Source organism: Sphaeramia orbicularis, unplaced genomic scaffold (assembly GCF_902148855.1).
Source record: "Sphaeramia orbicularis unplaced genomic scaffold, fSphaOr1.1, whole genome shotgun sequence".
Taxonomy (NCBI): Eukaryota; Metazoa; Chordata; class Actinopteri; order Kurtiformes; family Apogonidae; genus Sphaeramia; species Sphaeramia orbicularis.
In genome coordinates, this window is record NW_021941578.1 from 29,096 (window position 1) to 43,447 (window position 14,352).

Below are 14,352 nucleotides of genomic sequence, written 5' to 3' on the forward strand. Positions count from 1 at the left end.
TAAATGGCCTAGTCTGTGCTCCAAGTCAGATGAAAATAGTATTTTGTATTGATATTGTGTTGTTTTAACTGTGCTAACAGTGAAATCCTTCATCTATTTCAAGTCTGTCTGTCAGTCTACTGTGGTACATTTCTAAACTAAGAAGATCATGTCAAACTATGATTATGATGGGAAAATCATAGGACCTTTAGGACATTTGCCTCCTGTCCTACGAAAAAGTACATTTCAAAGTGTGTGCATTACAAATTAAATGTTAAATCATTTAATATCCCCGTAAGGAAATTTGATTTCTGCATTTTAGACATTCTAATACACACGGCATCTAGTATTAGCATTAGCACACAGCTCCTGACACATTAGGAACAGTAAGCTGCCACTGAAGCTGCTCTGGGACCAACTCCAAACCCTTATCAGCACCGTGGTCAGGCATACCAACAGGAGAATTAACCTGTATGTTCCTGTTGGCGGTACATGTACATGTATATGTACATGGCAGCAGAAACCAGAGGACACCCAGGTTTAGAGATTAGAATTAGGGATCTGTATCTGTATCACTGATCCACTGCAAGGTTATTATCGTTAACGAAAACTAACAAAATGACGAAAAGTAGAATTGTAAAAACATTTTCGTTAACTGAAATAAATAAAAACTATAATTAAAAGAAAAAATGATAACTAACTGAAATTGTATTGTGTGCTTATAAAACTAACTAAAACGTAAAAAAAAATTATGGATAAAATTCCCTTAATTTTCGTCTTTGTCAATGTCAGATTGATATAAAATCGATTTATTTCCCTCAAGCAATTTTAGCTGCTGGCACCATATGATATTTAACGCTCCGTCACTTTTCATCACTTGTGGTTTCCAGTCACCTTCTGGTCCCCACTCTACCAGGAAACATGGAGACTAAAGTTGGGAGAAAGCAGCAGAGTCCTGTCTAAGGTTTTTTATTTGAATTTGACAGTGAAGAAAATAAAAGTTATAAAAAAACTAAAACTAAGCATTTAGAAATAACGAAAACTAATAAAAACTAGCAAACCTGCTCTAAAAACTATTTAAAACTAACTGAATTAGAGAAAAAAAAGGCCAAACTAAATAAAACTAAACTATAATGAAAAATCCAAAACTATTAGAACCTTGATCCACTGCCATTAAAAATACATATAAAGTAACTACCAGTGTGATGCAATACAATTCTACATGATTTGAATCTACAGAATGCAGTGCAGAAAGAAGAATCTACAGAAAGAATATGATGTTTTGTAGTTCTATAGTCAGTTCCTAGAAGTAAACTAAAAATCTGAATAGTACTTCAGATGTTTGTCTAGTACTGCAGCTCAGTACATCATTTATACTGTTCCCCTTTGATTTCTTAATGACATTTGGACATTTCACAAACTTTTTCCACAAAAACAGTCTGTGACAGAAGATCAAATAAAAGTCAGCTTGGACCTAGCCTTACACCACTCGGTCTTTTCTTTTCTGTTGCCAGTTACAAGTTTATAACTCAGCCTAAAGCTTAGTTTACTCACATGAGACATGGCTGAGAAGAAACAGTATATAGAGGAGGCATCATCCCACTGAAGGTATAAGGTATCCACTTATAATTATATATATTAAATACTTTTACCAATGCAGAGATGTTTCATCCCAAGCATCAAATTCTCATGGTCTTTTGTGGTGATGCATCAGTATGATTCATTCAAAGCTGAAATCCTTTGTGTACCTTATTTGGTTGTTTGGCATTCTGATTTCCACGGCTGTGTGACTGCAGATGGATGTTACGCTGCTCCACCCTCCCGTCACTTCTGTCCTGACAGACACACAACCAACACACAAACACATACACAGGAACATGACACACATTAATGACTCTCTCTTGAACTGGCTCAGACTGATGGACTTATCATATTGCGTACAACAAGATACCTTTTTAAGCTCTGGTTAAGGCAGGGGTGTCAAACTCATTTGAGTTCAGTTCCATATTCAGCTAAATTTGATCTGCAGTGGGCCGGACCAGAAAAATAATAACAGAATAACCTATAAATAATGACAACTCCAAATTTTGTCTTTGTTTTAGTATAAAAAACAAACAAACATTAAATTATGAAAATACTTACTTTTATAAACTAACCAAAAAAAAAGAAAAAAACTGAAATTGAAATTAAAAAACGTAAGAAAATTTAGTGAAATTTTAACAATAGTATTCCTCCACTTATCATTTGTCCATGTGCTTATGGATCAGATCTACAAAGATACTAAACACTGAGGAACAGGAAGAAAAATTGTTAAAATTGTGCTTAATTTTCTTTAGACATTTCAGTTTCTTCATATTGTTCAGGTTATTCACATTTATTGTTACAGGATAGTTTGTAAATGTAAATATTTTCATAATTTAATGTTATTTTTTGCTCTAAAACAAAGAAAAAAAATTAAGTTGTTAATTCTAGATTTTTTTGGGCTTAACTGAAGATTTTTTTACTTAATTGAAGATTCTTTTTTGCTTAATTGAAGATTTTTTTACTTAACTGAAGATTTTTTTTGGCTTAATTCAAGATTTTTGGCTAAATTTGAGATTTGTTTTGGCTTAATTGAAGATTTTTTGGGGGGGCTTAATTGAAGATTTTTTTTTTTTTTTTTTTTTGGCTTAATTGAAGATTTTTTTCCTTAATTCAAGCTAAAAATTTTTTTTGCTTAATTCAATTCAAGACTGTGGAATTTTGGCAAAAACATCCCAGGGGCCAAACTGGAGCCTTTGCCGGGCTGCATTTGGCCCCCGGGCCGCATGTTTGACACCCCTGGGTTAAGGACTTCTCCATCTCTCATGTGTCTTAATGTTTGGATTTTGTCTGCTCTACTGATAACAACATGAGATGAGTCTGGACTCTAGTGTTGAACGCGCACATTAGCAGGCTATGTGCAAATAATTACGAAAATTATATTTAGACACATTTTGGGAAGAAATCTGAATTGAGATACATTTAAAATGGACCAGAAATTGTGTCTTGAGGAAACCTGTACAACAGAGCTGTGAGCTGCTTCAGTCTTAGTTTGTTGATATTTTTCATCATTTATGCTACAAATACACATACACATCAAGGCTCCAAGTCCCACTTACACTGTTGTCTCAACAGGGTCCTCAACAAGCCTACACAGGTTCCTTACTATGTCAGATTACCCTCTGGCTAACTTAACAAGTACACACATCCACACTTTGCTGCCTTGTATTTAGATATCTGTTTGATGTGTGAGCAGGAAATGGACAGGAATAGTTGTTTTCCTTCAAAGAAATCAAAATTTCTACAATAATGATGTGCGAGGAGTCAAAAACAGACCAAGTTTATGTTTGGTGGGATGATGCACTACTGGCTCAACAAAGTTCCTTACATGAGTGTATGCAAAGATTTGCTGTAACACAGTTTGTGTATGGGGTGCACATGTAAAAGAGGAAGCTTACACAAGTTTTCATGTAAAATCTGAGGTTTAAGGTTAAATCAGAACACAGCTGGTGCATGGTATAGAAACTCCTATCAGTCCTCATGGCATTCTTCAAACAAAGCTGAGATTTCACAATGTGGTGGCCTCATGGAAATGCATTTCAGCAGGTTAAGGTGCATTGACTTTCAGTTTAACCCACAAAATGACTACATGGGATCTGACTGTTGCTTTTGCACAGGTAAATATAGAAACCACTGAAACATAATTCTATTCTTAAAACTGACAAGCCAAAACTAAAATGATAATATTAATGTACTGTACTGTTTTGCTAAGTGTGGTCATACCATGCCCCCTTTGTTGTTCTTAGTCTGGATTACACAAAATATGGATGTGTGAAGTCCTTATCCATTGTCAGAGTGTTACTAACAGTAGAAGGTGGCTGGTAAACCCCCACTTTAGAGAAGTAGACAGGAGTACCAGCACAAATGCAAAGCAATGTACTCTGTGTAGATTAAGCACCAACATATACACATAAAAAAAACACAGTATCACTTCAGTTACAAACAAACACACAGAACCTGTTAACACCTGAGCCTGTTGTGTGTTTGGGGTGATCCACCTCTACACATATCTATTCACATATCAAATTCTGGGCTTTACAGCAGCTGCAGGTGTTCTGTCAGTAGTTTAACAGATGTTGCTTTTATCATTGTGCTCTATGGGAAAAATGTATTTTGGGCCACAGGGGATTTTTTTAAATATACGGACTGGCTCCCAGTGGAATTGGGCATGAGTTCTCTTAATAAATCCGTGGCTAAAACAGTTAGCATTTGAATCTGGCAGTCCATTTGACTTGTATTTTTAGGACTTGACTGGAGCTAAAACCATGTTTTTACTGTGTTGTATTACTAGGTAACAACAAAATCTACTTTGATTATGGTTTGGGAGCGTGTGACTCAATCTACATGCTTTTGTACAGTCTTAGCCAAAAGTTCTAAGAATGACACAAATGGAGTCTTTGCTTAAATGTGATTTGTCATTAAATTGATTTCAAACCTATATAATGTGTCTGTTCGCCAGTGTACCTCAGATGGAAAACAGGGAAAAAACAAACCTCATGTCATTCCCCAAACTTTTAGACACAAGTGTAGATACACTGTGTTTGTTTGCATTTAGGTCTTTCCATGAAACTGGTCTTATTGGGTATGTGGTACATTACCAGCATTTTAAACCCAATAACAAAAGAGAAATTTAGACATGTTTCCCCCCAGGATGTACCTTTTGATGACCTCGGATAAACGCCAAAAAAATATTCTTCCTATGAGCCATCTCAAAAATAATGAATTTTTATTAAACTATTGGGGCCAAAAATAGGACCAAATTTGGGACAGGAAAAACTACCTAGGTGTCAGTGCATTTTATTTTGAAGATATGGTTGTAAATGGTCTTATATACTGCTATAAATAAAGACACTGTGTTAAAATTGACAATCCTAGTTGTTTTTCTAATCAAGACGTGGGTTTTTCATGAATCGGCAGTCTCATTCGAGGCTTTGTGCATAACCCATCATGTCCACTGGTGTTACATGCGGAACCTTCCCATTTATACACAAATAAATCAAGAGTGAATTTGCAATAGTGGTCATTTTTGTGAAACACTCTGTCTTGCATATTTACTTCAATTCACAAAATATGTACCTATGAGTAGGGGTGTGTATTGGCAAGAATCTGGCGATACAATACAAATCACAATACTAGGATCACAATACGATATATCACGATATATCATGATACTGTTGAAAAGGCTATTTTGTTTTTTTCTTTTTTTTTTAAATGATTATTTCCTTGAAGAATTGAATTACACCAGAAATATGCACAAATACTAAACACATTTTTATTTGATCACGACAGGATCTAATGCTATATCACAAAATGTTCCTGTGTTCAAACTTAAATTCTGTTTTACAGACATTACAGTTTAAGATCCTGTTCAAATGTTCATATTCTATTAGTTCAGAACTAACATCAGAACAGTATTTTTGTGCAATCCCAACAAAGGAACGAATATTATTTAATAAAAGGTGCTAAATAATAATAAATAAAAATAAACAAAAATCAAAATGAACCTCCACAGTATCTGCATTTGAATAAATACCTAAAAATATGATACAGCACTTTTTAATATCGATACAGTATTGTGAAATGAAATATTGCAGAGCCGATATTTTCTAACACTCCTACCTATGAGAGAATAAGAAAAATATTCAAAAAATAGTAGCACATAATTTTCATGTCCTTTTTACCTTGGTTACTTCAGAGTAATCATTGCATACAGAATCCTCTGTGTACTGCTGGAATACTGATAAGACATAATTTCAGGGGAAAACTCAGATATCACTGAGTTGTCTGTGGATTTGCCTTGTGTAAGTGTGGGTATTGGGGAAAAAAAAACTGACAGAAATGAGATGGGAAGTTCATTATAGAAACCTGGTGTCTGTGTTACATGCAGATTTCTGTATGCGCACATCAAATAAAAATGTGTTTTATGTGAAAAATAGTTTCTCTTTTATCTCAGTAAATATTTAAAGTAGACCCAAAGTGCTTCCAAACTTTCTTCATTACATTAGTCTACATCTTGTTTGAATTTTTAGCCCCTCTGTCCTTTTTTTTAGGGACCAGTTTCATAGAAGCAACAATTTATAAAATCAGTAAAAGAACTAAACAAAAACTCAAAAGTGACTTAAATGCACAGTATTTAAATGTTACTACTGTCTATACTACTGTCTAAAAGGAAAATGAAGATGTCCATCCTTCCATTTCATGCATTTCTACTCCTTTTTGCACACCAAGAACATTTTGGATGAAAAAGTATAGAGTGAAGTTGCGTTTTTCTTGCTGGTAATGGCTTGTGAAAAAATATGGCTGCACACTGGTTTTCAGTAATTGTGACCATGCTTGGTTGCTTCATTTATTAAATCGTATATCTGGCTTGTGTGGCTTGTGTCCAAACGATAATTGAAAGCAGTGTTCATTAAACAGTCATTACCTGTTGAAGTGAAATGAAGCGATATGTGTGTGCTTGATAGAGAAAAATTGTCAATTTCAAATAAGCAACGTTACCATGATGAATCTTAACCTTTAAATAGTGATCATTACCTCACTGTTACTATGGCACATTGTGTGTAATGTTGGGAAAATACTCCTTTGGCACTCTTGAAAGACAATGCGGTCTTTGCCAAAACAGCATTAGATGTCATGCCAGTTGTTGTGAGCTCTACACAAATCTCCTTTTATACTGCTGCCATCAATTTTATGTGTAGTCAGCCTCACCCACGAAGACCAGCCTCAAATCCAAAAACCCGACTAGATTTGCTATAAAATATGCTCTTTTTGTTCATTGGCAAGACTGAATGAAGTGAATGGTAAAGTCAGTGCCAACCAGACTCGTGATGCTCGGCCCATTCATGTGCATAGAAACAAACTCGTGCATGTGGTTGAAGGTTGTAAATGTCTGCAAACAATTCAGCTAAGAGTCAAAGATTCTCAACCATAAGCTTCCAGACCATGAAAAGGGGCTGTTCAATATCATGGTTTCTGCAGGCTTCAACAAGTGAAATTAAAGACTATTTAAGACCATTACGAATGCAATTTAAAACATGTTTCACATTCTGTTGTTGACGATCCTGTTGTGAACATAGAATATTAAGTAACTAGTATGTGACCCCTGGGGAACTACAGGCTGTAGAAGTGGGAGTTTTTATGCTGGGAGAGCAAACTTTTGGGAAAAGAGGTTAGTCTATATTGTATAAGCCGAAGTATCCTACTATTAATGCATGTTTTGGCCCCGCCCCGTGTCCGGTGTCTGTCCGGCGCGTCTTTGTCTGTCACATGTTGCAGCATGGGAGGGCATACCGGTGCAATGCCGCTGTTGCACCACGGGAGGGCACTATTGTAAAGGTACAATGCTGCTAGCAAGGTTATTATCGTTAATGAAAACTAACGAAATGACGAAAACTAGAATTGTAAAAACATTTTCGTTAACTGAAATAAATGAAAACTGTAATTAATAGAAAAAAATGATAACTAACTGAAACTGTATTGTGTGTTTACAAAACTAACTAAAACGTATAAAAATTCTGGATAAAATTCCCTTCGTTTTCGTCTTTGTCAGTGTAGGACTGATATGAAATCGATTTATTTCGCTCTAGGAATTTTAGCTAGCGGCACCATATGATATTTAACGCTCCGTCCCTTGTGTTCACTTGTGGTTTCCAGTCGTCTTCTGGTCCCCACTCTACCTGGAAACATGGAGACTAAAGTTGGGAGAAAGAGAGTCCTGTCTGGGATTTATTTGAATATGACGACAGAGAAGAAAAGAGACGACAAAACTAAAATTAATACTAAAACTAAACTAAACTAAGCATTTAGAAGAAAATCAAAACTAATAAAAACTAGCAAAACTGCTCTAAAAACTAATTAAAACTAACTGAATTAGAGGGGAAAAAGCTAAAACTGAATAAAACTAAACTATAATGAAAAATACAAAACTATTAGAACCTAGGCTGCTAGTTGACATAAAAATTGTTTGACGCGTCATTCTTTATAATGCAAACGGCAATTCATATATTAATACGCAGGTGCGTCTGCAGAGTGAAATAGTGAGCCATGGAGCGCACAAACAGGGTGGGGGGCGAATAGTTCGTAAGTTGGGGGGGGGGTTCCATGTCGTGCGTACCTCACTATGACTACGTGCAGAAGTGAAACTGAACAGGCATTACTAATTCCTCTACATCTCCTGCTGTTGTGAAGCTCATTTACCTTTTCCCTACCTCCTGAAACTTCGCAAACTTTGTTTTGAGGGGGCAGGACGTTTGTTTGAGGAGGCACTGCTCCCTCTAGAACTGACTCTGATACCAATATGTCTGAACTGTAGCTTGTAAATGTGGCGTTCCTGTTTTAACTTCATTTCCCATCATGCAGCATTGCGCTTCCATGATTGTAAGGCAATTGTATTCCAAAATGACTAATATCTCCCAAAATTTTGGTCCTATCAACTTGCTGAGATATTTAATGTGTAGACAGGACTATTCCTCAACTGTAGTTACTGAATTAACCAGGTAAAAATGTCTCAGTTTGTCCGAATTGTGCTGACACACACATACACAAACAGACGCTCTGAGCTCTTCCAGTATTATGATATAGATGGCAAGTATTGATAGTGGATATAAAAATATCAACGTTTCATGTTATATTTAATCATTTATTTCTTTCATTCACAGGTCACACTCCATCATTTGGATATTTTTCCAAACAACACAGATGTAGGCAACATATCTGTGTTAAAGTCACACAAACACAGAGAAGATGAATGTGACAGAAATAGGATAAATCTGAAGAGGTGGAAGATTTCCACCAGCCAAGAAAAATGAGGATAATACATGTTCCATGCATCTATTGACCTTTTTATATTTTATACATGAGCATTTCATATTGTGTTGCATGTTTAATTGGAAACTTTTGCACAGTTTCTAAATAAACTGATAAAAAAAAAAAAAAAAAACATTTACTGAGTACGAAATTCAAATTTATCAATGTTCTTCCATGTGGACATTTGAGTTATGCTATGTAATTGCAGAAAATGTGCTATATTTTTAGAATTATCATTATCTGTATTCAAATGACCCACATCAGGATAGAGATGTTGGTCATTCTGCACAGTCCTACTCTGAAAGGCTTTCTGGGTGTCTGTTAGACAGTCAAAAAGTCAGACAGATAGCCTTTTGGTGAGTCAGCAGATCAATCTGTCAACTCGCCTCCCGCTTTGCAGTTTAGCCAAATGGTCAGTCTGTGAAGTAACTTTCCAACATAACGACAGCGATGCTTCTATCCTGAAGTCTGCAACTACAAAATGCTGAATCATTTACACCCAAGTACAGAAAAGTACATAACAGCAAAGGATTCGCAATATGTTGTCATGAAAGAAACATCCTGATCCCATCCTATATTATAAAAGGGAAGTGGATTCTGTCAGTGTGTCTCAGGCATCACACAAAATCCAGAAAGAGATGACTGCTGCAGTTTGGCATACTGATGTAGTTTTGGTCAACGAGGAGACTAGAGAAAACGGCAAGTTGATAGGACCAGTATTTTGGGAGAATATTTGGGAGATATTAGTACTTTGGAATACAGTGGCCTCCCAATGGCCTATCATGTTGCTATGCCCAGATTCAAATGCTGCATTTCCACTGTGTGGTACTGGCTCAACTCGGCCTTTTTGCGTTTCCAAAGGACCTGGAATCTGGTGCCCGGTACTTGTTTTTTGGTATCACCTCCGCCGAGGTTCTAAGCAATACTAAACCGTGACGTATAACACTGCAGACCACTGATTGGTCAGACAAACCCGCCGTTTTACAAAAAACAGATGCAGAAGTGGACAGTAAATATAGCCGTACATTAATCCACATGATAACAGCCCCAAACTACACCATGGTCGGTCGAGGAGGTTCAGTCTTTGGTGGCCACTGTAAAAATTCAGACGAGACACCATGCAACGAGCGAGTTTTCAGCAACTCTCTGAGCAGAAAACATGGAAATAACGCGCCACATTGCTATGACATCCATGTACTGTACTGTCAGTAGTGTACTGTACTGTCAGTAGTGTACTGTACTGTCAGTAGTATCCAGTAATGGAAATGGTCTGCAGGAATACAGAGTCGAGTCGAACCTAGCCGAGTTGAGCTGGTTCCACGTAGGGGAAACGCAGCAATAGAATCATCACTGAAGTGAGATACCTAGCAACAGATACAATAGGGCTGCATTGCCATGGTGTCAAATTTCATGTGAAGAAAAAGACATGCCAGCTGAGAGGTTATTCAACTGAAAATGCCAGTGGAATTTACCAAGAAAGTAAAGAAAGTAAAGAAATGAACTGTATCGGAGGATCAACGCGCTAGTTTTTCATGATTCACTGATATAAAATAAAAAGTTGTTTTTCGGGTTACAGCTAGATATTGATGTAGGATAGATGTCGTGCAATCACACAATTTAAAGAAAGCTTTCAATGGCTTTTTCGCCAGTAATAAAACATTTAACTGCCTGATCTGTAAAAGGAGAGAAGCTCTTATTCTAAGCACAGGAAAAAGGACACAAGTCTATGTAGAGACAATGTGAGGAATGACAGCTGTGAGATAACACATCAAAGAAACTTGAAGAACATTCGGGAGAAGTGATCAAGTAACTGTTATTTTCTACAACTGCCAAAGACAGATATGGACGCAATATATTAGAAGAAGTGGTCAAGTTCAACAAAACTGCTGGTTATAGCGACAGCCTAAACAAAGAGAGGCTGAATGGGAGGAAGTTTATTACAGTGCAAACAATGAACTGCAACAGAAAACACTTTAGCCCAGGGATGAAGATGAACTCAGTTTTACCGCATTCATTTGACCTGTTTTGGTTTTTTTTAAGTTCTTCTTTTGTGAAGAGCATTTAAATTTAAAAACATTTACATTTTTATCTTTTTACTGCTGCTTTGCTTATTCCCTTGGGCATCAGGTATGAGTGTACAAAAGTGGTGGAAATTATACTTTTAATTTAATGTACTTTACTACAGCTTTATACATCTGCTTGCCTACAATAGTGGCTTGTATTGACACTTTTACTCCACCACATTTGACTGACAGCTGTAGTTACTTTTAAGACAACAGTTTTCATCCCTCCCTGTCCAATGGAAACAACACACCTCCAAATGTGTTGATTTTTGATGTTTGTGATACAACTGAAGGACAGAGTGTCTCCTAAACTGGACTCCTTTTAGAGCTAGAAAAACTCTTAAAATCCCTCTTGGATTCAATGGAAAAAGGCATTGTCACAAAAGTGGAAATTGCTGTTCAGGAGAAGCTGATTTTTTCGAGAAACATAGTTGTCACAAGAGTGATGCTACACATGATGCATTTCTGTCCAACATACTATTAAGTATTTCAAATGTGCTTAAACTTCAACAATACATATTAATGCAGCAGTAAAATTAAGCCAAAAACATCATATATAAAAGTAAATCATTAAAAGCAAACATTTTACTGCTACATTTTGCTACAAACCCTGCATACTTTAAGCATCCAAAGCTTTCACATTTACTTATGATGGAGTGTATTTTCAGTACTACAGTAATGTTTTTACTCAAGTAAATGAACTGGACATTTCCTTCAGTGCTCACTACACTACTACGTAACACTGTAGCTGACACATGATTACAATTTTTCATACATTTTATCAAGATGTTGTTACTACTAAGTGTGGCCAGAATACACATTCTACAACACTTGACCTTGAAATGGATAACTTTTACTTGTAATGGAGTATTTTCAGTCTCAAATGAGTACCCAAGTAAATGATCTGAATATTTCCTCTACTGCTCACTACACTTCTTAACACTGCAGCTTTCATATAACTGCAATTTTCATACATCTTATCCTACTAATTATGACCAGAAAACACATTTTACTACTCGTAATTAAAATACATCACTTTTACTTGTAATGGCGTATATTCAGAATATAACAGTAGTGTTTACCCAAGTAAATGATCTGACAATTTGCTCTACTGCTCATTACACTTCTTCCCAACACTGCAGCCTTCATATAAATGCAACTTTTTCATACGTCTTATTGTAATTCTAAGTATGGCCAAAAGAAATATTGCGATGGTTATATATTTCTACTGAAAAGGCATAACTTTTACTTATAAAGGAGTATTTTTTGGGTCATATTAGTGCTTTTACCCAAGTAAATGATCTCAATATTTCCTCATCTGCTCATTAGACTTCTTCTTAACACTGCAGCTTTCATACAAATGCAGTTTTTCATACATCTTATCCTACTAATTATGACCAGAAAACACATTTTACTACTTGTCTACTTAAAATTCATCACTTTTACCTGTAATGGTGTCATGTTGACAGTCCCTGAATCATCCAACATCACAACATTATTTGTGTGCGATCCCAACAAAGGAACTAACATTTGTCTCTTTCAGACAGTAAAAAGTGCTTTTAGGATGATTGAAATAACAATCATTTAACAAAACAGTGTTATCAATTTAAAAATGTGTAAATACATAAAAATACTACATTTTTAGTACACAAACAGAGTAAAATACCCATGAATACACATTTGAATAAATACCTAAATATACTGATACAGTACTTTTTAATATTGATACAGTATCATGAAATGAAACATCACGATATATTGCGGAACCGATATTTTCTTAAACCCCTAATATTAGTGCTTTTATCCAAGTAAATGATCTGAATATTTCCACTAATGCTCACTACATTACTACATATATACATCCATATGTCATGTCATTATTTCAGCAGATTGTTAGTAAAGTATGGCCAGCATACAACTATGCAACAATAAATAGCACATACCAACACAAGAACTATACTAAGGGGTAAAAGTTGGTGTTTTAGTAGTTTCACAGAACATCACACTGTAAACACAGAACCATCCTACTAATTATGACCGGAAAACACATTTTACTACTCGTCTACTTAAAATGCATCACTTTTACTTGTAATGGTGTATATTCAGAGTATCACAGTAGTATTTTATCCTCGCAAATGACCTGACAATTTCTTCTACTGCTCACTACCCTTCTTCCCAACACTGCAGCTGACATATAAATGCAATCATTTTAGGCTTTTATGTATGGTTAGAAGAAAATACTGCAAAACTTGATATTTCTACTTAAAATGCATATCTTTTACTTGTAATGGATTATTTTTTTTTTGTCATATTAGTGCTTTTACCCAAGAAAATCATCTGAATATTTCCTCCATTACACTACTACATAATACTGCTATATTCTAGATGTAAATGCAAGTCTTCATGCATCTTATCAAAATGTTATTGCTACTAAAAATGGCCAAAATACACATTTTTACCACTTATATACTCCTACTAAAGAATGCATAGCTATTACTAGTATTTGAGTATTTTCAGTGTCATATTAGTGCTTTTATCCAAGTAAATGATCTGAATATTTCCACTAATGCTCACTACATTACTACATATATACATCGGCTAAAATGTCCCGGGGTCAAATGAGTGTCCATTTGTGTCCAAAACAGTTGTCCTACAGTCACAGAAGTGTGTGTAATAATGCTAATCCATTTGTGCACAGACTACTGATATTCTCTGACAGTGGAAGCTCTATTTTCATAAATATTGGATTTGGAATAGCACGTGTATGTGAAAACTTTTGCTGGTGGACGGACGTGACATTACCCATGATGCTCTGGTCAGTCCCAGTACTTTATTAGGAATAAACTTCTAGACTTCCTGTTGCTAATTGTGCTCTTCTTCATAAATGTTGGTATTGTGGATCTAAAACAATCCCAGCTGACACAAAAACACTAAATGTGTCAGTGGTGGATGTGACATGGTTGTTGTGGATCCCATCATACTGATGCTCTGCAGCCATGTCAGCGTTTACACTAATGATCCCTGTGCAAAAACTAGGAGCACTATTATTTATTGGATAGTTTAGCATCAGACTAAAGAGGAAAGAACAATCTAGAATTGTTCTTTGTGTATAAAAATGCTTCTTATTGTAAAAGTGTTGATGTAAACAGTGCTGTGTGCCATTCTTCATGTATGTATTGGTGGAACAGAAGCAGGATGGATCAGCACCATACTCCAGATTGAACCTGTACAAATAAAACATGTGATATGGAGGAGAGAATCTGGGAAGAAAAACTGGGGAATCCAAAAGAAGAGAAGATTTGTTTTTCAGCTCAGTTCAGTTCAAATAGAACTTGTCCATTTGTGACATGAAAATATAGCATTAATTGTGCTGAAATGGTTCATTTTGGAGCTGAAAACATAGTTCATATGAGCATCAACATGT

General features: G+C 35.7%; 1 pseudogene; it reads right to left on the reverse strand.

The window, feature by feature from the left end:
- The window catches only part of LOC115416242 (ADAMTS-like protein 2), a 40,976-nt pseudogene that overhangs the window by 25,657 nt on the left and 967 nt on the right, over positions 1–14,352 (reverse strand).